This window comes from Columba livia, chromosome 17 (assembly GCF_036013475.1).
Source record: "Columba livia isolate bColLiv1 breed racing homer chromosome 17, bColLiv1.pat.W.v2, whole genome shotgun sequence".
NCBI lineage: Eukaryota > Metazoa > Chordata > Aves > Columbiformes > Columbidae > Columba > Columba livia.
Genome location: NC_088618.1, coordinates 6,472,164 through 6,499,688, shown reverse-complemented (window position 1 = coordinate 6,499,688; position 27,525 = coordinate 6,472,164). Strand labels below are relative to the sequence as shown.

The following is a 27,525-nucleotide window of genomic DNA, read 5'->3' as shown; positions in this document are numbered from 1 at the left end:
GAGAAGCATCAGAGAAAGTACACTCCTCCTCCCCCGGGAAAATTTGCTTTGCTGAAAATCACAGCCCTTCCCAGTTATTTCTTATGAATATTCATCCCTGCTGGGGATCTCATTCAGCAAGGGAGACTGGAGAACCTGTGGGTGCTGATGCAAAAATACAGGCACTTGACACCAAAGATGCTTGTTTAGTTGATGTGAGTCTTTCCTGTTTTCTTCTCCCAGTAAATATACAGGCTTTGTGGGATGAAATACTGGCAAATCATTCATGGCAGACCTAGAATGATGCATTGTGCATGTGATAGAAAAAGAAAATGGCGACCTAGGCAATGGTTTAAGGTCATCCAAGAAAGACATGTGATGAGCAAAAAACTTCCTGTGAATTTGTGCTGGAATAGGGTTAAATAGGCAACTATCTATAACATCTTGTGTCAATCAAACAGAGTAATCTGCAAGTCTGTGGCATGATCTCAAAGGGAACTCTGGCATGTCAGAGGCTGGGCTGGGCATGGATTAGTCAGGAGCTAGAAAGGGCTTATAAAAACCTGACATGAAAATGCTTTGCTTTGCGTGCATTTTTATAGCATGAGACTACACATGGAGAGCTGTTATGCCACTGGCTGCTAAGCAGAAGCAGGGAAAAACCATGAAATATATTTTGGGAAAAAGAAGGGACTTCAAAGGAGATGTCCTCCCTGTGCTGAAGAATGTCTCCTGGCTCTGGGGAAGCTGGACAGGTGCCACTTGCAGACTCTTGTGATAATGCTGTTCCAGCCTTTCGTTGTTTGCTTTCCCTTTGTTTTCACTTCATGTTGCTTTTAGAGCTGGTTCCCCTGTTCCTCCTGCAGGACCCTGGAGCCTTCGTCGGGACCGTCCCTCACCCGCTCTCTGCAGAACTGCTGCTGCCAGCCGTTTCTCCAAAATTTCCTTTCCAGAAACCAGGGCAGGGAGCGAGGGAAGCCAGTCCTCAATGACGTGAGTGTTGCAGATCTCTGAAATAAGCTGGGCTCGTTAATAACTTTTCTGATCATTGCAGTCACTGCTGATCTCTGTGATAGTTTTCTGTGCGAGAGGGTTGAAATCTGCTGGCGAATCTTGACATTTTCAGATCTGTGATGGGTCACATGCTTGAAGACCTGCTCGCTTCCCCCCTCTGATTGACTTTGCAGCTTCGCCGTGATGTAGCAGATTGTTTGGAGGGATCCATGTCAGGATATTTCAGGGCAGTCACTACTAACATGGCTGTGAATATATTCTCTCTGTGCATTGCAAAAATCCCTTCCCTGATCAGAGGCAGCACTGCTGTGCTGGAGCTTTCTGGGGGCTGCTGCACCCCATGGGAACTTGCACCACAGGACAACCTGCACCCCAGAGGAACCTGCATCCAGCTGCACGCTCTGCTTCTCCGTGAGGAGCTTTGGAGGCTGTTGAATAGTTTACAGCAGAATGACTCTGTTCTCATCAATCCGCAAACTGCTTAATTAGTTAATAATTTACTCCAGATAAACTTGATTTGAGCTCTGTAGTTTGCAGTTTCAGGTGCCTTCCTGACACCTCGGCCTCTCCAGGGAGTGCAGGGAGGGACGGGGATGTGCTGGGGAGCGGCTCAGGCACCCGTGTCCCGGCTGGCAGGATTCCCCTGCTCTTAAGCTTTGCTTTGGAGCCACTGACTTCGTCAGCAGAGCCCATTTCAGTGAACCTGGTTTCCCTAAAATACATTCGCTTCAGTTGTGTTTTGTAGAAAGAAAGGGAAAAAAGAAATAAGTATTTTCATTGGGATAAGTCCCCATGTTAGAGCCACGTCCATTTCATGCGATTGCACATGGGCTGATATTTAAGGCAGGGACTTATTGTATAACCCAGTGCCTGTGGGATTAAAAAAAAAAATAGTCTCCATGGAAATGGAGGCCATATCTTTTGAAAACTGTATCAGAGCTCTCTATCCTCTCCCCTTTATCATTGTATTTTAACCTACCAGCTGCATATTTAAGAGCAGAGCTTGCAAGATGATCTTACCCTTTTTTATTATTTTCCCTCATGTGTTAAGGGAGGGAATACTGACAGGGACAAGTGACAGCTCGCTAATTATTCCCTTACTGCCACTGCTGTTCTTGTTTTGGACGTGTTGCTCATTTTCCTCTGCTCTTCGCACTGAATAATGCATGGGTCCCTATCAGTATTCATGCAGTACCTTCGGGAACTGCCAGCCTAACTAGCTGATAACTGATTCAGTTTGTAACCGGTGCCTTTGGGAGTTGCAAGGAAAAGTAGCCAAGAACAAATTTAACACTTCTTTCTCATTGCCTTAGAACATCAAGGAGAGGTACAGGAGGACTGCGCATGAAATACATTTGTTGCCTGAAGCTGTTGGAGGTACATAACTAAAGCGAGTGCGTTTAACCCAGCGCAGAGCAGCATGTGGGGTCAGTGGGCGATCCAGATGGGAGTACCCGGGAGGGAGAGGGCGAGGAAGCAGCAATTTCGAAGCAGTTGTGTTCAGCAGATGCCCTCTCTAGGTTTTGCAAAGAGGTGCCAAGAAAAGCCACCCCAGAGCCATCTGTACTTCGGAGTCAGAAGCAGCGCGAGGCTGGCGCACGCGGGGTGTGCTCCGAGCTATCGGCTGCTATCGGGGGTGTGTGCGCAGCAGAGGTGCTCAATGCCTCATCCCAGGGAGAACACAAAGTGAATGAGGTTGGGTAAAACAAATTTCCTCTCTTCCTCGTTAAGTTTGATTGAGAGCAGGAAAGAAGGGAGAGCGAAGTTTGGCATTTTCATGCATGTCACATTTGTTAACGGTGAATAGTTACTCTGCACACCACGTGAAATACAAGTTTCCTTGCCCCACAGTGGGGAGGACAGGGCTGGTGCTACTGAGAGCTGCTCCCGCCACGGAAAGGATGAGAAACTGCACAGAGCATGTGGCTGAATATTTTTGCTCAAGCTTTTCATCTGATGTGTGTCAGATGGTGTTGACCTCAACCACCCTTAATGGCCTGACCTTAACCACCATATTCACAGTTTCATTCCTCTCCAAGTGTGTGTATATATTTAAACCACTGCCATGGAGGAAGATATGCATTGGGCTTTGGATTGCATCGAAGTTGTCAGATGTGTCTTTTGAAGGAGCTGAAAGCAGATGGGGAAGTGACCTCATAAAGTATCCATCGTGCCCCATGCAATGGACAGAGGTTCAAGCTGGAAAATTTAGAAGGCCTTTCTTGGAGCTCGCACTAGGAATTATTTAACTTATTCAAACAAAATGAACTTTGTTGAAAAAGTTTAAAAGTTCCTCTTCCAAGTAAAGACCATCCAGCTGAATTTTTTTGATAAGGAATAATGTTTTTGAAATGCAGCCAGATTCAAGATCCAGCAGCTGAGTGCCACAGCCACCAGCATCCACAGGAGCCCTTCAGAGATGGAGTGAGTGCGGGGTTGCAGGAGAATAGTCTGGAGGGACATGGTAACCCAACTCAGGGCACTCTGACTCAAACAGAGCTGCTCTGTGTTTAATTGATTCTTCTCCACTGGTTCCATTTCAGGCTTTTCTGCGCTTTCTTGGGAGAACATAGCACACTCTTGCTCCCTGTACCATGAGGGAGAGCAACTGGTCACATCGGGAAATCCTGCGTGACCTGCCCCATTGGCCCTTCCAGAAACGTGCAGATGAGGCATTCACTGTCAGCCAACAAACCAGGGGGTGCCAGGATCGAGCTTTGTCTCCTTCTGCATTCTGCAGAACCTGACAGCACTTTGTGTTTAGAGTCTGCTAAAACCCTAGGCTAATTGGACAAAATTAGTGACATATTTTAAAAGGTATGAAAATAGTTGAATAACGCTGATCTCTTTATCTTACTGTTTATAATTACAGTTTAAAAAAGAGGATGTCAATGAGAAAAGGAACAATGGAATTGAAAATCCCTTGGTAATGACTGCACTCATACTCCTTGCCCCCAGCCTGTGGAGAAGTTTGGCTGCAGACGCAGATGCACATTGTTCACTTGGCAGCGTCACTCCTGCGCCTGGTTCCATCAACAATTTTCTCCAACCATAGAGAGCCTTGGAAAGACATTCACCAGTGTCTGTGGTGCCTCTGGGGAGCCCCTTGGAAGACAAGAAAAAAAGCCTCAAGATACTGTATGTCAGTCTATCTCTCACTATAATTATCTTTATTGATTGGGGAGTCATTTGCATTTCCATATCTCTGAGTTTCCTGTTAGTGCTACTGTTTAGATGTGTTCATGGATCAGATTTCAAGAGATTTCATCCCAGAAAAAAAGCCTTGTTATGTATGAACCATATGCAAATTTCAAAAGAGAGGTGATGGGGCTTTATGGCAAGAAATAGCACCAGGAATCGTTTCACCTGTGGAAGGAGAATAGAGGAAGCAGCCATGTCAGCAAAGCCATTTTTCACAGCATCCCCAATACACAGTAATGCCCTGCACAGATTTCCTCTGTTTAGTAGAGCCCAGAATGTACTCAGAATAAAGAACAGAAATGCATAAGGACACAAAGCCACCAAACCAGAAATTCTTCTTCCCTGTGGGTTTGCAATGTGTCCTGGGGGGACAGCTCCTCTGACAGACAGGTGTACAGAAATATCTGCTTAACTGGGGTTTGGAAACGGTTGAGAATGGCTCCTCAGAGCATGCTCTCCCCTAAATACTTCCTTCTGCTGGCAGAAATGCTGTTTGTTGGCTTTCTGGTTACCCCTGGTCTGTAGCTCCACACGTGTTCTGCCACTTGGTGGTGGCAGAACTTAACCCCAGCCCCTCAGAGCCACACAGGACACTGTGGCCCTGGGTCACCTTTCCAGGGAAGGGGCATTTGCCTCTTTGTTGGTGTACACTGACTGAGTGTGGGGAAGAAAAAGACTGCAGTGGCAAAACTACCTTTTCATGCTAAAAGGTGTGCAATGATGCTGCCTGGAGCAGGATTTCAGGTGCAGCGTTCACAGTAACCAACTGGTAACTGTTTCCCCTGCAGGAATTCTGATTGCAGACTTGCACTGGTTCTCACTGGTGCCCAGCTGGTGGAGAGGCAAGTGGGAAAGAGCAGGAGCGTTCTGCATCCCACCTGCTGCACCTTCCTGTGTCCTTCAGTGCCAGCACAGCTGGGGCCAGATGTGACACTGGCACCACAGCAGAGCACTGCTTCACTGCACAGACCGGGAACATCCCAGTGCCCAGGGCTCAGACCAGCCCATGTCCCAGCCCAGCAGTCGGGGCTGCAGGTATTGCTGTGAACAGTCGCTTGCCGCCCTCTAACCACCCTTACACACAGCCTGCTCAGTCCCATCCTGACTAGATGCAGGATCTGTGCTCTAAAATGGATGTTTTTCACATTAAAGAGCTGTGGAAACATTTTATTTCCCATTTGTGGCCCTTTTGCAAACAGCAGAGAATCCACTCTTTCCTCCAGAAGATTTGTGTCCAAGGGAGCTCCCAGGCTGACATAAAGCTGCCCATACTTTCAAGAGGCCTCTCTGGTAAGCTCTTATTTCTTGGATTCCTTCCCAAAATGAGGCAGAATCACTTATGGGAAGCGGTGAACAGGAGTGATATGAAGCACTGAGAAAATCTTCCCGTTTCAGCAGGGGCACGAGTGTCATGTCTCTACAGAAATATCAATTATATTTCCTGTACAGCTAATGAGATAGCAGTTGGCAAACACTAGCAGGTAAACAGTCAAACACAGCCTAGCACATAGTTTGGGCTTTTTGAATTAAATTTTCCCATTATTAAAGTGTCTCTGAGCACTGCAGCCGCTGGCATGCTCACATAAAGAGCCCATAATAATCAATGGAGTGAAGTGAAATGCTTGAGGGAGCCCCTTCCTCTCCTAGTCCATGGCTGAACCAGCCCCAGCACTGCGGTGCTGTGGGGCTCAGCACCTCCCACAGATCATCACCACCCAACTGGCCACTGGAGCTGCAAGCATCATTCCCCAAGCCCCTTTTAATCCTGTTTCGGTTCCTCAGTTTTGACTATCTCATGTTACTACATCCAGTTAAACCACCATTTCACCAGTTTAAAGCACAACGTCCCCACACCAGCACCATGCCCCACAGCCAGCAGAGGAGATACTTCATGTTGTGCCTTGTCTGTTTGCCTCCAGCCACAGGCTGGCAGATACTCTGTATGAATATATTCAGGCTAATTCCAAAAAACTCCAGCATTTAGACATCTTTATCCTGTAGGGGTTACAAAGCTGCACAGTTTTCAGCTGCATTTCACACAATCTGCAGGGAAATGGGGGTCCTCCTTGCACCCAGCCTGCAGTTCTGGGTGCAAGGAGGTGGTTGTTCTGGGTGCAAGTTCTGGGTGCTCTCAGGTGCTGTGGCTTTGACATGGGATAAGAGACCCCAGGGCATCCACAGCATGTTTTTGGGTAGCACCAGTTACCTGCAAGCAGGGTCCTGCTTTCCAGGTGAGGAAATGGAGGCACAAGCCCACCAACTTGACTTCTCCAGGATCACTCCTCCCTCTTAAAGAAAGCAGTTTTCTTCCCCCCAGCACGTGTATTTTACTTCATCAGAGCTTCCTTTGCTCATTTTTACTGCTCTGTTCTTTTTGGTGAATATGAGAGCATATCTGATTCAGCATTATTATTAATCCCATATGTAGCTTATGAAGGGAGGAAAAAGCAGTAATTACATGCAGTCATAAGTTAAAAGAATTGAATGTGTGTTTCTTACTTGCCTAATATCTGGCAAACGCCTCATGTTTACTCAGTCATCTGCCGCTGATCTGGCTGAATTGGAAGGTTTTTCTAACCTGCTGTGTGCTCCTTTTGTCCCGGCCATGGACACGTAGGGGTTTGCGGGATGCCCTTTGTCTCCCAGCATTTTCTATACTCAAAGAGACAGTGGCCAGAGCCAGCACCCACATGTGCACATGGGGACACATGTGCATTCCCCAGTGCAGCTGGTTTTCCTAACTGACACTGCTAGAAACAGATTTCAGACTCAGATCTAAAAAAAAACCCTAACTTCTATATGAAAACAAAAGCTAATGAAAAAACTAAGGATTTGTCACAGGCTGCTGGGAAAGGGGTGGCTGGTGGGCTGCTGGAGTGGGGTAGAGCAGGAGAAACAGGGATCAATCACCAGCATCAGGTACCACACAGAGAATCAGAGAGGGGCTTCCATGCTGTAGGATGGAAGAAGCAATGTGAATGGCTGGAAAAGCCTACAAAAGTTCAGAATGGCAAAAGGAACTGTCAAAACCAAACAAATAAACAAAAATAAAAAGCAAAGCAAATACCTGAAGGGCAGCACACTACAAAGACACAGAGGGTGAGCATCTTCAGGAATGTGATGGCTCTAGAGGTGACCCAGCATCACAGTGTGTCATAGTCCAGCACCTGGCAGGAGAGGGCAAGAACCCCAGAGCCCTACAGCCTGGTCATGGCTGGGACAGCTGGATCCCTCCCAATTTATTGATCCCACCAGCATCTACCTTCCAAAGGCTGCAGGGGGCTGGTTCCTGCAATCACAGCTGGAGCCCAGCACAGGTGAAGCCTATCAAAGGGTGAGGCCATCAGGCATATAAGGGCTTTGGGTAAATTTTGTAGGGTTTGGTCTTGTAGGTAAAGAACAATTGTGTGGTTTTAGTTCAGGCTTCTTCTGAAACAGAAAGTAATTCTTGCATTTTGGGAAATGCTGGTGTGTGGTTCTGTTAGCAGGGGATGGTATACAGCTTGATCTAAAGAGTGAAGTGTCTGCTCCTTGCTTTTAAGAGCTCCTTTTTGGTGGCTGTTTAATGAGACCGTTTTGGAAAAGTACTTCTTCAATGAGAGTAAGGTAAGTCTTTGGGGAAAAAACAAAACAAACAACAAACTCACAACAGTTGAATTAATAGCAGTGTACTGGTAAAATATGAGCAATAAGGGGAGTGTAGACTTCTACCTAATCCTAATGTGGTGAGCTGTCAAGTGGTTCCTAGATCAAGCTTAATCTCTCTGAAATAAGGATGAATGATGAGCTCTTGGAGTTGTTTCTATCCCTTGGGCACTGGAGGGTTATAGTGTTTGTCCTTGACAGGGTCTAGATCTGCTCTGAGGCACTGGACCAGTGGAACCTGGGGTGGATGCCGAGCGCTCAGGGCAGGTTCCTGCTGGCTGCTGCTACAGCTTGTCTTGCTCTGTGGGTGACATTAAGAGAACATCCCTTCTTTGTATTGTACTCTACTATTTTAAGTATTAAAAGAGAAACCTCAGAAATACCCAATGTTTAACCTGCTATCCCATGAAGCCCTTGGGAGCACTGTCCCTCAGGGGGCTGGGGTGGCCCGGCTGTGGCCCAGCTCTGTGTCCCATTGTGGTCCCCTGCCCATGTCCCCAACGGCTCTGATTCCTACCCAGCCCTCCTTCCCTGGTTTTTCTTGCCTTTTCCTCCATCCAGAGGATCATTTTTCAGACAGCCCCTGTGCTCTGCCCTGCAGTCAGACTATTTAGTCTGGTTTTGGTGACCCTGTCTGACTGTTCAAGAATCAGCTCTCAGGTTTCTCTTTTCTCTGCAATCACTACACTTCTTTTTTTTTTTTTAAACAAGTACATACCTTTGAGCCTTAGCCTTTCCGAAGGACTTAAGGTGGTCCTGTTCTCCTTCCTCTGTGCAGAGATATGCTCAGAATAGCACTGGGATTTGCATTCCTTCGCAGTTGTGCTGAAGGGGCACAGGGCCGCCTTCCCTTATTAGTCAGTGTAGAGTGGCCATTCAGAGTTAATATTTATCAAACAAATCTAAAAGCAACGGGAATACCCACATTCTAATATATAGGTAGCACTTATCTCTGAGCACTAAAGCAAATACACAGCTACAGTTTTCTTTGGAGAAGTGAAGATATAATTTTTGGTTTGACTAATATGTACTGAAAAAGCCCATTGTGCTTTAAACGTTAATTCCAAAAGCTTTAAAAAATTCCCATAAGCTCTTTTCTTTGTGCTGCTCAGCCATTGTCCATAGCCCCCAGCAAGGGTTCGCATTGTGCCTCCGCATTTTGAGCTCCGTGCAGAGTCAGCAGAATGGGCTCCTGCTCGGGATGGATGGCTGCGGCTGCTCACCAGTTAATTTTGGTTTAATTACTATACACAAGTTGAAGTAGCTAATCGCTCATCATGGGCTTTACATTTTAGATGTTGTTACTCCAGCTTCCAAACTACAACAGTTGCTAAATGTACAGGATGGATTTTTTTAAAAACAAATGGGCTCTATAATGGGTTAAAATCATGAAATATCTTTCTTCATAAATAACAAGCAAAGAATATATTTTAAAAATAGAGTGTAAAGGACTGATGCCAGATCATATAAAATTTCTGGAGCTTCGTGCTCTGAGCAGTAGAAGTGCTGACTGTGACAAGCCAGGGGAGGCCTTTGCATCGATCAGAAAATAAAAGTTGAGCAGCGTCTGGTGCTTGTCTGGGATAGCTGGATCTGTCCCGATTTATTGGGCCACCACAAAGCACAATAACCACTGGATGTGGATTGTTCAGTTGCTGCGTACTAATGAAGTCTGCATTAATTAGCCACTGTGGATTGATTTCCATGATTTGTCTGTCTGGGCCTCTCAAATGGGTCTGAAGGAGCTTGTTGCTTGACCTTCGCTGCATTCAATGAGAGAGGGGAAATGTCTTGCTCCCCAGGCTTTAGGTGAAGAAATCTGTATTTCTGGGATTGTCCCACCTCCATAACCTCCTCAGTGCTCTGTTCTTTCCCTGCTCTCCACCGCATTTTGAGGGGTATTTTTATTTCAATGGTTCTTGCAGCAGTGGAGGGAAAAGACGGTGACCTCCAGCTCTGATAGATGAGACACTGCGGGAGAGAGAGACCGAGTGCCCATCACAAGCCCAGAGTGTTTTTGCAGGGACATTATTGAGAAAAATACCAGCAAATTGATTTTAAAAGGCATTCAGAGGGGTCTCTGCACCCCCTTCCACCGCAACGCCCAGCAGCTTTTCAAGTGGAACAGCCTGCAGCTATTACAATAAACACCTCAGCCGCAACCTGGCTCTCATTTGCATATTAGCAGCCTTAATTTTGATGAAATATGCAAATGTATGCAAAATGAAATTCATCTCATAATGACACAAGACGATTAAACAATTTTTATGCTTAAATATTCTGTTTAATGAAATCAAACAGACCCATGCGTGTGACAAATTTGCCTCAGCATGGAGAAATTAGTGGATATCAAAAAACTAATGCAGAATCCCAAACACGGGACGTACTGCGCTGGGCATTGAAATCGCCTCTTCAGCGTGAAAATAATCAGTGTTTCTGATAACCAAATGAACTGGAAATTATATTACAGAGAACTGCTAAAATAAGTTAGTGACAAGGTACTTTGTTTCCAATTCTCCAAAGAAATCCCATTCTCTGTCCATCTTTTATTTATGTTCCAGATGTTAAATTGAGTGAGCATGCTTGCAGGTTCTTTTGGGGTATTTTTGTGTTTTAAATAAAAAGATGATCATACAGCTTCATGCAGCTGCAAATGAAGTGTCCATGGTGGATCTGGCTCTGCTGCAGGGCAGTGTCCCTGCTCCATGGTGTCTCTGCTCTGTGGTCCCTGTCCTGGTGGCAGCCACCACCAGCTGCTATTTGCTATAATCACACTTGGTTGTTAGCGCTGCATATGTTTGTTTTATTAGATGCAGGAGCCTAGGGCAGAGCGGCTGGACTTCCATTCCCTACACTTCAGCATGCTGCTCAGTGCTCACACCATGCTTATTAAGTGTTTCCTTTGCCTTTTTCTGCACCCTGGTGAACTGGTCCAGCCTTGGCTCCCACACCAGCATCCCCTGGCTCCTGGGTAGGGAAGGGGCTTTGCAGTTCTTATGCAGCTGTTGTGCAAAGGGTTTCTTTTCTTCAACAGCAACTACACTTGGTTTTCCTTTTGTTTTTCTAAAACAAAGCTTTCTCCCAGGTTGCAGGGCACAGTCCCCTGGGGAGGGCTGGTTGTGGAGGGTCCCTGCTCCAGCACCTTTTGCACATGTCCCCAGGTGTCCCTGCAGTGTCCTCAGGTTGTTCCGTGGGCAGAGCAGGGTGCCTCTGGGTTTGCAAACCTTGCAAAAGCACCAGCTTGGGTATGGGGAACAGGGGAGAAGGTCATGAGACTGTTATCTCCCTGGATTTCCCTTCAGTTTTGCTCTTCAGCCATTAGGTGTGTGGATTTCTAAGGCATAGAGAAGGTGACAGTAATGTCAGCCATGAGGAGGTAACCTACTTTTTGAGAAAAAAGAAGTCAATTAGGAATGATTTCCAGTTTCGTGGTCTGTTCCGCCTCCAGCCTCTCCACTGCCCCTTCATCCAGCAGGGTGGGCAGCCCCGGTGTAGGAACACGATCCCTGAGCCCCAGCCCGGACCAGCAAAGCTCCTCCTCGCCACCACGCTGAGGGAAGGACTGCAGTGACCCTCGGTCCCAGTGCTGAGCCCTTTACTGTTAATGGTTTGTCCAGATGTCATTACTTTCCCCTCTCCATTCAGATATGATAAAACGAAGGTAATTTAATATTAGTCCTGTGCATACTTGTGTTTTATTTTTGTGTGGACTACTTTTATTACAAATAAGTTTTGAAAGGAAGTTGCTGATGGTTTTCCCAGGTTCCAATTAACTTTGTTGTGCTGAATAATAGCTAAACTCTCAACTGGCTTCATTGTTTCCTAGACCCAGAGGTGCTGAGGATCTGCTAGGTCACCTGATGAGTTTGCACTACAGGATGTGTTTCCCAATACTTAGTCTATTTTCTTATTTGTGTTTTTGTTTTGCTTTCAGCATGCAAAATGAAAGTGTCTACTGCTTCCCTGGGGTGTCTTGTACATCCTTCTGCCCAGAAAAAAGAAATCAGGAATACTAAATCTGTGCTTGGGTCTGACTTTTTATGCCCCCCATGGAACAGTGGCCCCACGTCACCTCCCCTCCTGTCACTGCTCAGGGGGCTGGGAGGCAGCACCAATCTGGCTGTTGGTTTAGTGTCTGGTGGCTCTTGCTTTCCTCCAGAGCGCCTTCTGGCCTTGGAGGAGTCCCAAACAATGCACAGCACCAAGCTTTGCTCCAGTCCCTCATAGAGCCCGGCACATTTCCAGGGGCTGAAATGATAGCAGGGTTGGAAACGATCTTTGCTTTCATCTGTCATTGCAGACTCATCCCAAATTGTCTGTCTGGAATCTTTTTTGCCTCTCCCATCAGAACAGCATCCAGACTTTCCCATTTCCTCCCTCTCCCTCCCTCGTGTCTCGGCTGTATCGGCTGTGCCGTGTCCCAGCCATGTTTCTCTTGGTTGTATTCTGCATTTTCCTAATTCTTCCAAGCCCTATGTCTTTTGCTGTTGGTGGTATCAACTCATCCCTGCTGAGTCTCATCTGTAAACTTTATTGATAGTGTGTTTATTCCCTCTTTCTGAGTATCAATGGTGCTTATAAGCAACACCAGTCCTAGTGCCTGTCAGCACTGCACCCACCCTGTTCCCCTTGTGATGCTCATCCTGCTACTCCCATTGGGCTCCTGTGGAGCCCGTGCAGGTGGGGGGAGCAGCACGAACGGCCCCATTCCCCAAACACCAGTGGCCCCGCAGCGAGAGTGGATGGTGCCGTGGGAAGCCCTGGAGTCTCTGCACACCTACCCTGGCTTTGTGCATCTGGAAATGCCATCGCTGCCTCCCCATTCCCAGCCTTGCTGTTTAACTGCTGCTCTCTCCTGGCCTCACCCTCCCTGCGCAGCATGTCCCTGACTTCTCCTCCTCTCCTTCTGGGCTGTCACAACATAATTGATGATTTTAGGGAGTAGTTGACTCGGGCTGCCTGGTTTTGCTCTGTGAGCTCATTCCCGCAGCCGGGACCAGGAGGCCAGTGCCTCACTGTTGGGGTGCGGGGCTGGAGCTGGCACCCCAGCTGGGCTCTGCATGGGCTGGCGGGAACGTGCTGATGTCAAGTTTGTCCCCATGGACCGAGGGCATCCTGGGGAGCATGCTGCGGCTTGCTATGCCTAGCCATGCTGTGCCATACAACGCCATGCAGAGCTGTGCCACACAGAGCCAGTCTCCCCAGCCTCGCAGCCCAGTTAACAACTGGGAGCTGCACAAGCATGTTTGGCACTTTCCTTCCCCCAAAGGAGACCCCTGAGCACGGGGTTCTGGCTGAGCATCTGGCAGCCCCGGCAAGGGGATGGGCTCAGTGCCTCTGCCCTGTCCCTGCGCCCGGCTGAGGCTCCCATCCCCTCTGCCAAAAATTACACAGCGCTGGAGCATTGGAACGCAGCCCCCTGCCAGGCCTCATAGCACAGCCATGATGTCAGAGCACAAGTCAGCAAAACCCCCACGTGTGCAGGGGAGAGTTAACCCTTGCGGCAAGGGACGTGGTTGGTGCTGGTCCCTCCCTGAAAGCTGCGGCTTGTCCCTCACCCTGGTGCTGCTCCCCTGTGGCTCCTGGCCACAACCGGTGTCCTGGCCTCACACTCTGCCTGTACCCCGCATTTAAATCATTCCTGAGGCAACAGGTTGTGGGCTGAGAAGTCATTAAATTATCTGAAAAAGTTTATGAACTTTCACAGCATAAAATGAATGTGACATTTCCTCACCATAATAAATGTTCATCAGAAATTATTTGATCCAAACAACCTTGTGCTACAAAGCCACCGGGCCATGAAAAACCTTTGACAAAACAATCTCCCTTAAATGTGGCTTTGCTGGAATTAGGGCTGATTATGATCAGATGGCTTAGTATTTTGACCTTGTTATATTCCCATTATTTTGACAATTCACTGAATATTTGTAATATTTCACTCTGGCTGAGTATTCTCACAAAGTGAGGTACGTACAAGTGCTGTGTTCATTTTTCCGTATGGATCTAGCTTGATCAAGAGGAGATGATGTGCTGTATGTTTTCCCTGCTGCACTTTCTAAATAGGCCATATTGGAATAAAAAAAAAAAAAGGATGAAGTTGTCCTTCATCCAGAGACCCTCTAGTGAAAATGCACCCCATTATTTTAGTGGTGAGGACTTGCTGTGCTGAGCTCAGCTGGTGCTGGGAGCTGTGGCAGCTGCACTGCAGCACCCAGGAGCTGTGCTTGCGGGTGGTGTGGGAGCACTGGGGAGCAGTTCTGGCCCTGTCCACATGTGGTTCCTGCTGGGGGGGGGGTTTCTTCAGGGACCAGTCAAACAACACCTAAATAAATAGGCAAAGTGGATGCAATTCCAAGCTCATATCATGTTACAGTAATCAGAGGATAAAATTGTTCTTCTCTGTGACCTTGTTACAACTGTTTGTGAAGTCTGTGGAGAAAACTGCATGTCTAAATCAATCCTCCCCTTAGAAAGCATCACTATTCCTTTCTCTGAAGTCAATTAAGGAGTGTTAGATGGAGAAGGGGCTGAGGGTGTGCGTGGTGTTGCGGGGGCTCTGCAGAGGTGGCTCGGGTGGGAGATGAGCATCGCGGGAGCTCCTGGCTTGGGCAGGACCAGGCTGTGCCACGGGAACTGGGGGGATGGGTGGGGCCCGTTAGCGCCTGTTAATTGATGTGGGTTTGATAGTGTGAGCTGGAGTTTATTGTAAAAACTCTCGGCGCAATTGGAGGGCTGCCTGTTATTATCAGTCTAAATAAATACGGGTTAGCAACAAATTTGAAACATCTGCTGAGGCCGAAGCTGTGTCTCTGTTAAGCTTCTCCCCATGAAGCGCCAGGTCTGAGTGTGGTGCTGTGGGAGCCCCAGTGCTGGGGACCGTGTCTGTCTGGGGCTTTGGCTGCTGCTTAGTGTGTCTGACTGGCTGTGCCGGGAGATCCCCAGTGCTCCTGGGGATGCTGCTGGGTGGCATGGCTGCCACTGCAGAATGGGACCTGTGTGAGGCTGGGCTGGGGTCCCATGACCCCTCCTCGTGCTGGGAACATGGGGTGCCGGTTGCCGCCCAAGTGTGGGCAGAGGCCTCAGTGTCAGTGAAGCTGGCAATGCTCAGAGCACTGGAATGTTGAAGCAGAAACTGTATCTGGAGTGTTTTGGGCTTCAAAGCTGTTCCCAGGCTGCTCCTGCACAAAGGATGCTCATACCAAAGAGCTGGAATACCAGGGAAAAGCTGCCTGAGAGAGCAGCCGAGCAGCAGGGCATGGCTGGAGAGGATGAGGATGGGCTGGTGAGTGCTCTGGGGTTCCCTGGCACCCTGTGGTTGGGACTGAGCTCAGCCGCCCTATGGACACAAAATACGTGCAGGGGATGGTGGGGCTTTATCACAGGAACCTCGTGGGAAAAGCAAAACCTCCTGTTGTGGTTCAGTAACTGCCACCTAATGATACCCCCGAGGGAGTTGGTCAGGCATCATAAAACCGAGCAATTTGCCCTGCAAATGGGTGACGAGATGTAAATGTGCCACCTCTCAGGAGCTGGGGTCCTGCCAGGCAGCTGGTGTGACATGGGAATGGGCACCCCCTGGTGCCAGGGACTGGTCCTTGTGGCGGTGAACCATGCACCATGAGGGTGCATGGGGATTTCAGGGGCACGTGGTAGGACAGGGCAACCCATGCAGCCATGCTGGGGCTGTGACCCCAGGGTCTGGAGCCCTCAAGACTCTGGAGGGGTGAGTGGTGACATGTCCCCAGGTGGGAATGCCTGCTGTGGGCAGCACACATCCCCATGGAGACTTCCAGCTATGCTGGGACAGCCAGGGCCAGGCAGGGAGCCTGGACATTCAGCTCAGATGAGCACCCAAGTTCAGAGGCACATTCAATGGTTGTTGAACACGAACAAGGCTGGAAATTGTAGCGCATGTTATCATCCGTGCAGCACCAAATGGGGCCTCGGGGCTGCTGATGCAACAAACAGTTTGATTTATCTTTGAATGCACAGGATTCTTGGTACTGAATGACCCATAGTGCCTGTATCAGGGCATCAGCATGATGCACGGGCTGCAAGCGCACGCTTGGGGCGTACTGTAAATTAAGCACTGGAGGATGTTGTGGAGACAAGTTCCATGTTAACCTCACACACGTGGAATTTGAGAAAGCCACCTTGGCCACCCTTATCCTTCCTCCCTCGGCATCTGAGACAGGCCAGACCCTGTCAGCTGGTCATCTGCCTGGATCCTCCTAAATCAGTGGTCTGCTCTTGCTTTTTCCTGAACACAATCCTATCTCCTTGCTGTTGGACAGCAGCCAAATGCAATCACTTCTCTGAAAGACTCACTAAATATGTTCAGCGAGAAAGAATTTAATTAGCCTCTTCCACATGAAGCTTTTTAAGAAAAAAAAAAAAAGGGGGGGGGGGTGGAGAAAAGGAAAAGAAAAAAGCTCCCTGTCTTCCAAGTCCATTTTCTCAGCTCATTGTTGTAGTCTTGCTGCTCTGTTTGGGGTTTTAGTGCATCTCCGGCTTTGGAAGACCGAGGGGAGCACAGCAGGTTCTGCCTGAGCACTGTGCTCTCTCCGGGTGTTTCGGGGGAAGAACCGAGCATCCTCCTCCCGCCGGAGCGGTCTCATTACTGGGACTTGGAGTTTAAAGGATTGTTTGGTTGGGATTTTTGTTTTCAGTCTGAACTCCTGAGAGAGATGAATCATAGCTCCATAAGTCTGGCTGAGCACACATGGGTTTTGCTGAAACACATGAATGCTGGGGAGCACAGGGACTGGCACGTGTTCCTCGTCAGCAGAGCCTCACAAATACCCTGTGTCCCTGCAGGGAGGCTTCCCCAGCTCCCTGTCACGGCTGCCCTGCAACAGGGAGGCTGGCACCCTGGGGGCTGCTCAGGGCTAGGGCTGCAGGCAGGGGGCTGCGTGTGCATGGGGGCTGCAGCAGGAGCTTTGGGAGCTGAGGAGCATTTCTGTGATGTGGGGGAGGTCGTGGAGTCAGGGTGGAGGGAGCTGCTTGTCCTGGCGAAAGATGCTGGATGGGGACTCTGCACTGACACTGAAATCAGGGTTTGCAGCCGATGTCTAGACCTGGATAAACTGTGCTTGTTTCAATTGTGTTGCCAAAAACCTTACCTGGAAATCCTTCCTCTCGGCATTGCCAAGAGCTCATGAGAACATCACCCTTGTGGCTATTGCCAATTATTTTCATGGCAGCACCGAGTCAGGGCCAGGATGGCTGGGGCAGGACCCGTGTGGTCCATGGGCAGCAGATTGTGTGGATGAAGCTTGGGGACTCTGCTCAGTTGGGGTTCGGGTCATGGCAGGGCTGGCTGGGGTGTCTGCTGTCAGGCTAACAAGTTGGGAAACAATTTGTTAGGAAATTTATGAGATGTTATGTAACTGCAAGGAACCAAAAGACAGACTCTCTTAGAATGATATCCTTGTTAATCATCTCCTTCATCCATCACTGCTGCTCAAGGATCCTCTTGCTTTTACGCAGAACATAAATTATTGGGGGTGGGGGGAGGGGCTCTATAGGTGATGGGAATTATATAAACAGCTGGTTGACCACAAATTACAACTCCTGCATCATCAGCCAACACATGTGAGAGAGCGACTGCTCTTTGCGAGTCCCCCACCGGGACTGGGGGCTGCAGGATGGACAGGCTCAGGCTTTTGGAAGAGCTGTCCCAGGCTGGTGCCATCAATGAGCTGTGCTCCACAACACCCAACTCTCAGAGCAGCTCTGAGCAGTTGGGGCTGTGTGAGGGGCTCTGGTGGCTCCAGCAGCCCCGGGAGCTCAGCTCTGCTCTCTGTGTTTATGACCAGGACGTGATAGTTTAGCCATGATGATGCAGAACTGGTATTTTTGTTGTACTTGCTCTGTGTGGCCATGGGGACACCAGTGCAAGGACCCTGCACAGCACATGCTGTCCTGCTGCTGAGCATCTCTCCCGTGCTGGCTTCAACCTCACATGGCATGTCGAGAGCATCAGAGCTTGGACGTCAAATTCCCCACCCCGAGAGGCCTCATTTATAGATGGATAGCACTCGGTGTTTTCTGAACCCCTTTTTGCTTTCCCAGGTATTTACCCAGAATCACTCATCACTTCTGCAAATCCTTGCCATTGCCTTTATTTCACAGCATCTGTGCAGTGCAGCCAACTCTGATGCTGATATTGGCTTTCATGCAAAGCTAAGGGTTAAGGGGAAGGGATCAAACCACAGAATATATGGTGAATGCAGCTTTTCTTGTTCATGCTGCATTGTGATATATTTAAGCTTTCATTTAGCATAAATAGTGTAGGTCAAACACCAGACAGATTCACCAATTATATTTTCCCCAATTAGATGAAATATGTTTCTAATTTGGCTATAGTTTTGTTTTATTAGACCTGTGGCAGCAAGGGTGACCCTGCTTCAAAATAACCTTTTCAGATCATTTAGCCCTAGTCTTTTGCAAATAGAGTTTGATAAAGCAAAAATGTGCTAGTCTATTTTTTAAGTGAGGGTTATGTGAACCCAATTCCTTCCCCGAGTCAAGCAGGGGCCCCACTGGTGCTTCTCAGCCCTTAGAAAAGCATTATGTTACACCCCTATCTGCATGGCGGAGCAAGCGTTACACACCCGATGTGCATAGTTCAGAACTAAAATATTGTTTATTTTGCATAGCGGATTTGGGCCAAAGGATTTTAGTCTCTTTAAAATGTAATAAAATACAGTATTAACATTTCCTGGGTTCAAATGCTTTCAAGGCTGAGGGCTCTCACATGCTGGTTGCAAGGACGGGCCCCAGCTGCAGTTCTCCCACTTTCCCTTCAGAGCAAGGCAGCAGCTTTACCTCTGCACCGGAGAGCACGCAGCCAGTAGGTATCTCTCAGGATCAGCTTTTGCTTTTTGTGTGTGGTGAAAACCAGATAGATTAGTTATTTTCACTTTGTGCAATTCCGTTTTTCTCCTGGCTTATCTGATCCGCTTATTTTACCAAGGGCTTTATTTCCTGTGGGCTCCAAAGGAAAGCTCAGGGCTTCTCAGAGCCCCCGGCGCTGTTCAGATACCATCAGCTCTGAGGGCTGCGCTATCGCTGCCGTTATCAGGTTGGTTTACAAACCCATGGAGGAGTTGAACAACACGGCCACGTGTCTGCAGAAGCTTTCCTGGGTACTCGGGGTGCTCGCCCTGGCTCTGCTGCTCCATGGAGCCAGTGCTGTGATGCCCAGCAAAGAATGAGTGCCCTGACGGGATTTCTGCTTAAATAGAAGTTTATTAAACTGCCCTCCTACCTCTTTTGCCTGCAAAAAACACATAGTTAAGTAACTTTCGCCTTTCCCTGCCTCCTTCAGTCATATTTCACGTGTTCACACCAGTTAAGGTCCTGACAATAGCAAAGCTTTTCCTTTTGAAGTGAAAACCAGCGAGAAATCAGGATGTTTCTTATGCAGCAAATGATTTTTGAAACAATGTTTCAAATTGAGGAAGTCATGCCTTAAAGTTTTCTGAAATTGGATATGGTTAGTAAATATTACTTGTTACTAGTCAAATATTTGGTGAAACACAAAGATAAAACCCAAATGGAATGTACCAGCAGTAGCAAAACAAAACCCATGTAAAAATGTACTTGAAATCAATATATTCCTGTGAAATGTCCTCATGTCACTGAAATTGCAATTCCCAATGGAAATGCTCCATCAGAAAATTTCCTGCTAAGGCTGCCCTAAGCCTGGGAGCCCAGAGTGATCCCATTTCAGACACAGTTCAAAGCTATTTTTGTCAAGTCTTTGAAACCTTTTAAGTCTTGACTGAGAGAAAATCCCTCTCTGTGCTGTCCCTGTTTTAAGGAGCATCATCTTTCAGGTGCAGGTGGACACTCTTCTCTTAGCTATTGGGATAAAATGTGCTGTGGGTTCCATCTCCGGGGGATGTCACCTCTTGCCCCGGCTCCCCACTGCATAGAGCCAGGCTGCCTCCTGCACTGCTTTTATTGTGCTTTTCCCCCCAGGAATCCTCACTCCCTGCTAAGCAACAGTAAAAGGAAAAGCTTTTTGCTCAGCTCAGCATTAGGGCAGGGCTTTGTCCCCTTGTGCCGTGCTCCCTGAGTGTGGTGTGAGCTCCCCGCTGTTTGCAGCAGGAGCTGCCGTGGGACCACATGGGTTCTGCCATAGCTCCCAGTGTTTCTGTGTGTGCCGAGGACCAATGAGTCCTGGGCCAAGAGCTGGCACCGCAGGAAGAAGGTGGAACTTGATCTGAAACAAAACAGAAACCCTGCCAAGGGTTTCAGCTGAAATACCAAAGCTGGAAGGAGCAAAATCTCCAGCATCATAGCCTAGCTGGACAGCCCTGGGTGGGTGGTAGAACATCCACTGTCTCGCCTGCCCACACCTCTGCTCCCAGCTCGGGTTGGAGAGGAGCAGCTGGAGATGCGCTGGGAGAGGGAAATACGGGAAACCCTTCAGCAATGGGCTGTGTGCTCAGTTGTGGTCATTCATTTTATTTTTTCATTTTCACCGAGGTGCTTTGTCCAGCTGTAGTAAAGGATGATTCTGGGTCACAGAACCTGCACACAGATGCACAAGTGAGTGGAGAAATTGAATTTTTTCTAGGTAGAACCATAACCTGGGAATATTACCCCTGGGAGGTCGAGCCCTGGTCCAGCACAGCACATTTGCTGAAAATGAGCTATGGGCTCCAGTTCTGCCCTGTGCAAAAGGATGTGTGTTTGGACAGAGCATGCAGGTAACAGCACGTGGTGTTGGAAAACAAAGCGGGGAGAGATCACCAAAATGCTCTTCAGCTTTTCAACATTGATCACAGAAGTTTCAGTATCCCAAAAACTGAAAGAGGATCAAATGTTCCCAAGTGGTGAAATCTCTAATAAAGAAAAAGGCATGTATGTTTTGAAAAGAATCCTGTGGTCTGAATGCTCTAAGTTACAGAAGCCATAAATTTTATTTACAGTCCTGTTAAAGCATATTCTGCTTATAATGTCTGCTAACTGTCCTGGGCACCAACTGAAGGTACCAGGGATTGAAAAAAAACCTGTGATTTCTTTTATTCAGGAGACTGTGGAGGAGCAGTATGATGTTATCACACCACCTCAAATGTCCAAGAGCTGCGTGTCTGCTGCCTGCTTCATCCTCTCCAGCGGGTGCCAGTTCTTCAAGTAGTTTTTATATGACAGTGCTTCCTAAAAAAGTAATGCTTCATATATGAAGTAGGATATTTATCTTTTCTGAATAGCATCCCTGAACACGCTGTTATCCCTCACCAGATAGTGGTGGATTATAGGGAAATTAAACAACAAGTGGAAGGAGCCCAATCTTTATTCTTTATAAATGCACCAGAGAACAAGTGTGTCTATAGCTGAGAGACACCTCTGTGCTGTGACACTCCACGTGCCTCTGTCCTGGGCTGTCCCTGAGCATTGTCCCAGTGTTGGAGATGGGAAGGGCCAGGCAGCAGCACACTCATGGCTCAGCAGCCTTTTCCAGGTTTCTCTCTATCACCAACGTTAATTATATGTTGTTAGATATGAATCCTGGTTTAACTTCCAGAAATAATAGGATGTGGCTTTTCCCTAATAATTGGAAAGTTGCCCACACAACTATATACACTGTGTTTTCCTGCTCAGTACTATGGTCAACTTGGAGATTTTTATGTATTTGGTTTGAAAAATTTTAATTTCAGCATTCCTAAAGTAATTTTTTTCTGTGTTTTATTGCCTAAGAAACAAGGCTATTTAAAGTATGTTTATTGTCAATGAGAAGGCTGGGTATGAATCCCCCACTCTTTGCTTGGCCAGGGCAGGGTGAGCTGGGCTGGGGTCACACCGGGACACGACAGGAGTCACCTCAGCTGGTGCTGTCCCCACGCCCTGGCCATGGAGCTGGGGTAGAGCTGGGGCCTCCAGACTGTGGGGCCTGGGGCTCTCCAGGACGAGCTCATCCAACAGCTTCAGCTGTGTGAGCCGTAACCAGAGAGATTCTTCTGCAATGGAAAAGTTATTTTTCTAAATGGACATTAATGGTTTTTCCATTAATTGGAAGAAATTCTGAGGCTATGGAAAACCTTAAAGTGATATCACTGTGAAAAACTGCAAAAAATTCACACTGAAAAGGGCTTATGAAATCCAGACTTTTCCCAGCCAAAAGGGATTTTAAGCCCCTTTTCCTGCCTCCCCTCTGCCTTCATGGTGTAAGGACTGGAGACAACAAAGGCCACCTGCCCTTGGTGGGGCAGCATGATGCAGCTGCTGGATAGACCAGCTATCCCATTCTGTCCTATCCTGTCCCATCCCATGTACCCCATCCCATCCTACCCCATCCCATCCCACCCATCCCACCCCATCCATCATAGCACACATCAATTAGCCACATGCATAATTGTTTGCAGAACTGGAACCTTAATTTGATTTTAATTCTTCTCAACTTGCCTCGTCCCCCAATACCTCCCTGCTCCGTCAGACATTCTTTGTTCCAACACAAATACAGATTTTTCTGGAAATGTGATTTATTTCCCCTAATTTTGATCTCCTCTTGCATTCTTCAGTTTAAGAAGCAGAACGCGTGAAGAGTTTGGCTGACGTGAGTATTTGTGGAAAGGTTTCCTTTTATCCCTTCTTCCATATTTTTCTCAAAAACAGTTACCTAAATCCAAATAAGATTAAGAGGAAAACCTTTAAAATGGGTTACATTAATTTAGTAACTAGACCCTTTGTAATGATGAAAAAAGGACAATATTCTTATGTAATAAGTCCTGCTTCATAAATGCATTAATTCTTACACTATATTGTTTTAATAAACAAGGCTGTAGACATGCCCAAGGGCACTGTTATTCTCAGAAGAGTTTTCCAAGAAGGCTTGTGTTGTTGGATTATTATTCCATGACTTCCAAGTTCACTGAGTGGAGCTATTTTTTTAATACTCATATTGCAGTAAAAACAACAACTTTTAAATACTTTGTCAAGTAGATTGGGAATCAAAATGGAAACTATTTGTGTAGGATGAGAAGTGCTGAAAGCCTCTTGTTTCATGCAATTAGATTTGGAATCTGGGGCCTGGCTCCCATTTTTTAAAAAAAGCCTTTTCAGAGGCACCATTAATAGGGGTGGAGGTGCAGGAAAGTCAGGTCACCGCAGCACTTTGCGGGCTGGTCCCACTCCTGAGGGCATGCCAGAGAAGTCGCGGTTGAGCCTGTGGGGTGTCAAGGCAGCAGTGTGGGTGTAGGCAGGACCCCGTGCCACCCCAACCTGGCAATGATGTGGGATCCTGAGCCCCTGCGCTCAGCCATGGGGCTCTTGTTGGCTGCAGCAAAATGTCTGGTGGTTCTCCCAGATGAGGTGGGTGTCTGGATGGGGAACGTGGGGTGCAGAATGAAGGATGCTGGAGATGTTGCAGCTCTGTGCATCCCTCCTGCTATTCCCCTTCCAGCACCCCCAACAGGGGCTCAGCCAGTGTCACACTGCAGAAAGCAGAGAAGGCCTGGAAAAGCTTTTGTGCTGGGGCAACATGCAAATGAAGGGAAATCTCACCGTTTTTTGCCCCCATCAAGTATCTTCTGCCTTATTTCCTTGACTTATTATCTCTCTTTTATTGTCTTTGGCTTGCAGGAGGATGACTATTTCATCCATCAAATCAGGATCTTTTAAACACTAATGCTGAATTTATAGAAGTGGTTAAACGAGGTGTTGACTATATGGACAATGTCTTTCTGATTAACACTGCAATTTAAAGTGAAACTGCTGGCTGCCAGGAGTTACTACCACAGAGCAGCATTTTTCCAGAGCCCGTGGGCTGGAGCTCGGTGTGGCAGCAGGAGCAGATGTCAGCCACCACACACTGTGCTCACCAAGGACTGACTGTGGTCAGGGCTGCTCCCCAGCAGCTTTGCTCTTCCCCCACAGTGATCATCTGTACTTTGCTCTGCCCCATTCATTGCCCTGGTTGGGTGTGTGTGTTGGTTATGAGCAGTGAAACCTTTTCCTGCTGCTCCCCAGAGAAAGGGGACAGTGAGGATGAGCATCCTTCCCAGCCCCTTGGGAGATGTTCTCTCCCTGCCTGTTCCACGCAGGGCAGTGTGCTGGCAGCAGCCCCCAGCATGGACCCGGCTCTGCCACTGTGGTGCTGCTGTGGGTCTGAGGGTGCTGCCATGGGTTGGACAGTGCTGCTGTGGCTCTGCTGGAGCTGAGCTGCACCCTCCGGGCACAAGCATCCAGCCCAGCATGAGCGTGGGTGGGTGGAGGAGCGGGGAGGGGACTGAACAGCCGGTCCCTTTATCTTTGAAGGACAGCAAAGCAGATTAATTTTTTTTTTTTTTTTTTTTTCCCCACCTCTTAATATGTGACACAAAAAAGGAGGAGTTGTACAAAGGAAATGGCAACGGCAACAAAAGGGAGAAGGAGAGAGGGGAGTGCAAGGGGAGCCGAGCCATCGCTGCGGGATCTGACAGAGGCAGTGTGATCACAGTGACATAAGAAGCATCACTTCTACCTGAAATCTCCTTTGAGAGCACTCGCAGGACCAGGAGCTTTGATTCCCTCCTTTCCTCTGCTCCCCTCATTAATCGCCTTTGGTTGCAATACTGAACTTCTGAAATTCAACAGCTACTAAAATATCAAGTATTTAGGGCTAGGAAAACCTTGTGGAGTGGGAGGTTTTGCAAAATGTTTTGGCTTCTCTGAATTCAGAGCTGCCCTTGGAATTTGAGAGTTTTCTTCCTCTGGTTTTACATCTGCTAGGTGTGCTTCTTGTTCAAGGGGGATTCTGTTTTGGAAAACAATTATGTGTCTTCCCCACGAGCAGGGTAGGACTAGAAGAGCCAGGTGAGCCCAGGCAGGCCTGGGACAGCAGGTCACCCAGGCAAACACCACATTTCCCGGCAGCACAGGCAGCACCCAGCTCACCTGCACAGCATCCCCAGCAGCTCCAGCACGGCTCCCTGGCACTGCCTCTCCTTCATGAGATGTGTCTCTGCGCGAATTAGATCAAAATTAATCTCCATTGAACTATGCTAATGTAAGTCCCACTGTTTATCCCCCTGCTGATTTTCAGCAAGGGCATTCAGTCAGAATCTCTCTCACCAGTATAAACCTCACTTGCAGTGATGGAGCTGTGGTCACCAGAACACTAAATCTTGGGTGCCTGAGCTGCTTGGGACTTGCTAAAACCAGGATCATCCCAAGGTAAGATCAGTGAAGGGGATGATTTCCAGGCTTGAGATAAAATACAATTGCTTTTATACTGGCACTCAAAGCTTGAAGTAAAGCCAGGCTGACCCGTGTCTGAGCTCCCTTTTCTCAGCCTCTGCTCAGCCCTCCTGCAGACCTCCTCCTCAGCCATCCACCCCCAAAACGGCTCAGCCCCTGGCTGGCCTTGTTTAAGAGTCAACTTCAATAGTACCTTTGTTAAGGGTGAACTCTCATTAAATGTGAGGTAAGAGGAAATGAAAAAGTGTAAAATATCCAGATTTATTACCTGTTGTCTTCTGAACATTTGAAAATCAGGAGCTGGGGCAAGGGGGTGAGTGGTACCAAAGTTGTAAGACTGAGCCCTCCCACCACCGTGTGTGCTGCCGTCTGCTCTGAGGACATTGCTTGCTCATAGCGCTGTTTTATCAAAAGAAAACAAACCAAGTTTTGTGCTTTTTGAGATATAAAAGTGAATTGATCTTAATGCATCAGGCTGCTGGCTCTGAGCTCCATTACCCTGTGCACATGCAGGTGGGGATGTTTATTTGCTGAATTCAGAAATCTTTCTCAGCTCAAAGGGAGAGATTTTCCAGGATAGGTACTGCCTGCTTTTTTTTTTCCTGTTTCAAAGGTGAACAGAAAGGCAAACCCACTAAATTACCGTGTTGGCTTTATTAACACTACTAATAAAGGAGAAACCTGTGGGGTCAGAGGCAAGAGAGTGAGACCCTCTGCTCTGGGGCATCACATCCATGGTGCCCCCGACCTGCTTGTTCCCTTTCAGTATGAAAAAAGGGTTCCAGGGCTAAAAAAAGGCAGATTGCAGGAATCATAAACCCTAATAAAACAGTTCTGCTCTCTGAACAACTACAGTGACCCTTGTGTGCTGGATGGAGCACCGTGAGCAGTGCATCTCCTGGGGCTGAGCGACGCTGTGGGCTGAGCCCCGGCAGCTGCCGGCACGGGGGCTCTGTGCTTGCCCCTGCTTGGAAGGAGCGTGTTCTACCAGGGTGGTGAAATGCCCAGATGCCCGATCTGGGCCCCATGGGACCCAAGGTTTGCTCACCTAACGCTGTTTGTGTTTGTACGAGCCCTTGCACATCTGTGAGTGCTCAATTCTTACGTCGTGCAAATCCCAGGCATCCCATGCTGGGAGCAGCCAGCTGCGAACACTTTCTGGTTTAAATAACTTTTCCTACCGTCACGTGAAAACTCACGCCAGGGCGGGAGCAGCCGGTGCTGTAGGGCAGCGCTGCCCACCTAAAGCTCTCCCAGCCAGCACCTCTGCCTCACTCGCTGCGTCTCCCACCTGGTTTCAGCAGCAGGAACCCAGGGAGCCTGATGAGTCATTCACAGCTCACCCAGAGCAACGCTGTGCAGGGCACGAGGTGGCAAACCAGAGCTGTGTTGGTCCTCTTAGCCCTTGTGTTCCACATCTCCAGGGTGCTCCTTTTGCCTTGCCCCGAGTGCTGTTCTAGCATGGTTTCTGGTGTGTAATACGTATGCAGAGACAGCTCTGGCTCTCACCTTCCCTGTACTTGCTGGATTGATGTGCTGCTTGCTTTTGCACTTTAAATGAATTAGTTGTTGGGGAGTAATGAGATAATTTATCCTCTCTCCACGTGATGGGGGCTGGGGGGAGGTTTAACCGTGACAAACGGGGGTGCCACCTGCCAGGCTGGGGAGACAGGAGCAGCCCGAGCGCTGCCGTGTTTCCCGACAAATCACACCTGGGGCCGGTTGTCGCTCTGTCACTGTGGCGGGGAACCACCGGGGAGCCGCTCTCGGTCCTGGCTGCTCTCCCGGCCCCTCTCGCCCCGCAGTCATCGCTCAGTCGGGCTTTCTGCTGGGCTGCCCAGGGCGGGGGTCTCAGCGGGGTCGCCCCTGGGCCCGATGAAGGGCTCAGCAGCGCCCTTGTCCTTGGCCAGCGGACAAACGGCTCCCTCCGGCTGCCCGAAGGGGGTTCTGCCTGAGGAATGTAGAGGGCTGGAAATTAAAGCCCGTTCCCACTGCTCTTCCTCATGGATATGAAGGGATGCCCCGTTCTGGCTCGACCGTGCTTCCCCTGCACAGTCCCCTGCATTTGAGAAGAGCCCCCAGCAGACAGGGCAGTGTGAGGGCAGCTGGATCCCACCAGCCCTGGTAGCTGCCAGAAGCCTCTGGAGCTCATCTCCTTGGTAGCACATCTGCCATCCCAAGGTGGCAGCACCCCAGCGTAGCTCTGCAGCCCTCCCAGCTGGACACACTTATGGGGAGTTTGAGTGTTTTTTGCTGCCCTCTGAGTCTGGAGGCAGAGCGTGCTGGGGACGTGCAGAGGCAGGTGGCTCCACACCGTGTCCGTTGCAGACTCACACCCTTTTGTGCAAGAAGGCGTCAGCCCTGGCTGTTCCAGGGAGTGCTGCATGCCAGCATATGGGGTGTGTGCCTCGCCATACTGATGCTAGCACACAACGTTGTGGTTTACAGCCACAAGCATAGCCTCAGATCGCTCCTGCCTTGACAATTATCTGCCCA

At 48.6% G+C, this 27,525-nt stretch overlaps 1 long non-coding RNA gene across 2 annotated transcripts; it reads left to right on the top strand.

Annotated features, from left to right (window-relative positions):
* Positions 1 to 500: 500 nt before the first annotated feature.
* LOC110357448 (uncharacterized) lies at positions 501 to 26,186 on the top strand. 2 transcript variants are annotated; one of them, XR_010466791.1, is made up of 8 exons: positions 501 to 734; positions 846 to 972; positions 2,307 to 2,370; positions 3,866 to 7,800; positions 20,338 to 20,400; positions 20,885 to 21,020; positions 22,374 to 22,408; positions 23,434 to 26,185. It is a non-coding gene; the product is annotated as an uncharacterized LOC110357448 (long non-coding RNA). The 2 variants fall into 2 exon arrangements; XR_010466790.1 differs by having other exon boundaries at positions 501 to 972; positions 23,434 to 26,186.
* The last annotated feature ends 1,339 nt before the right edge of the window (positions 26,187 to 27,525 follow it).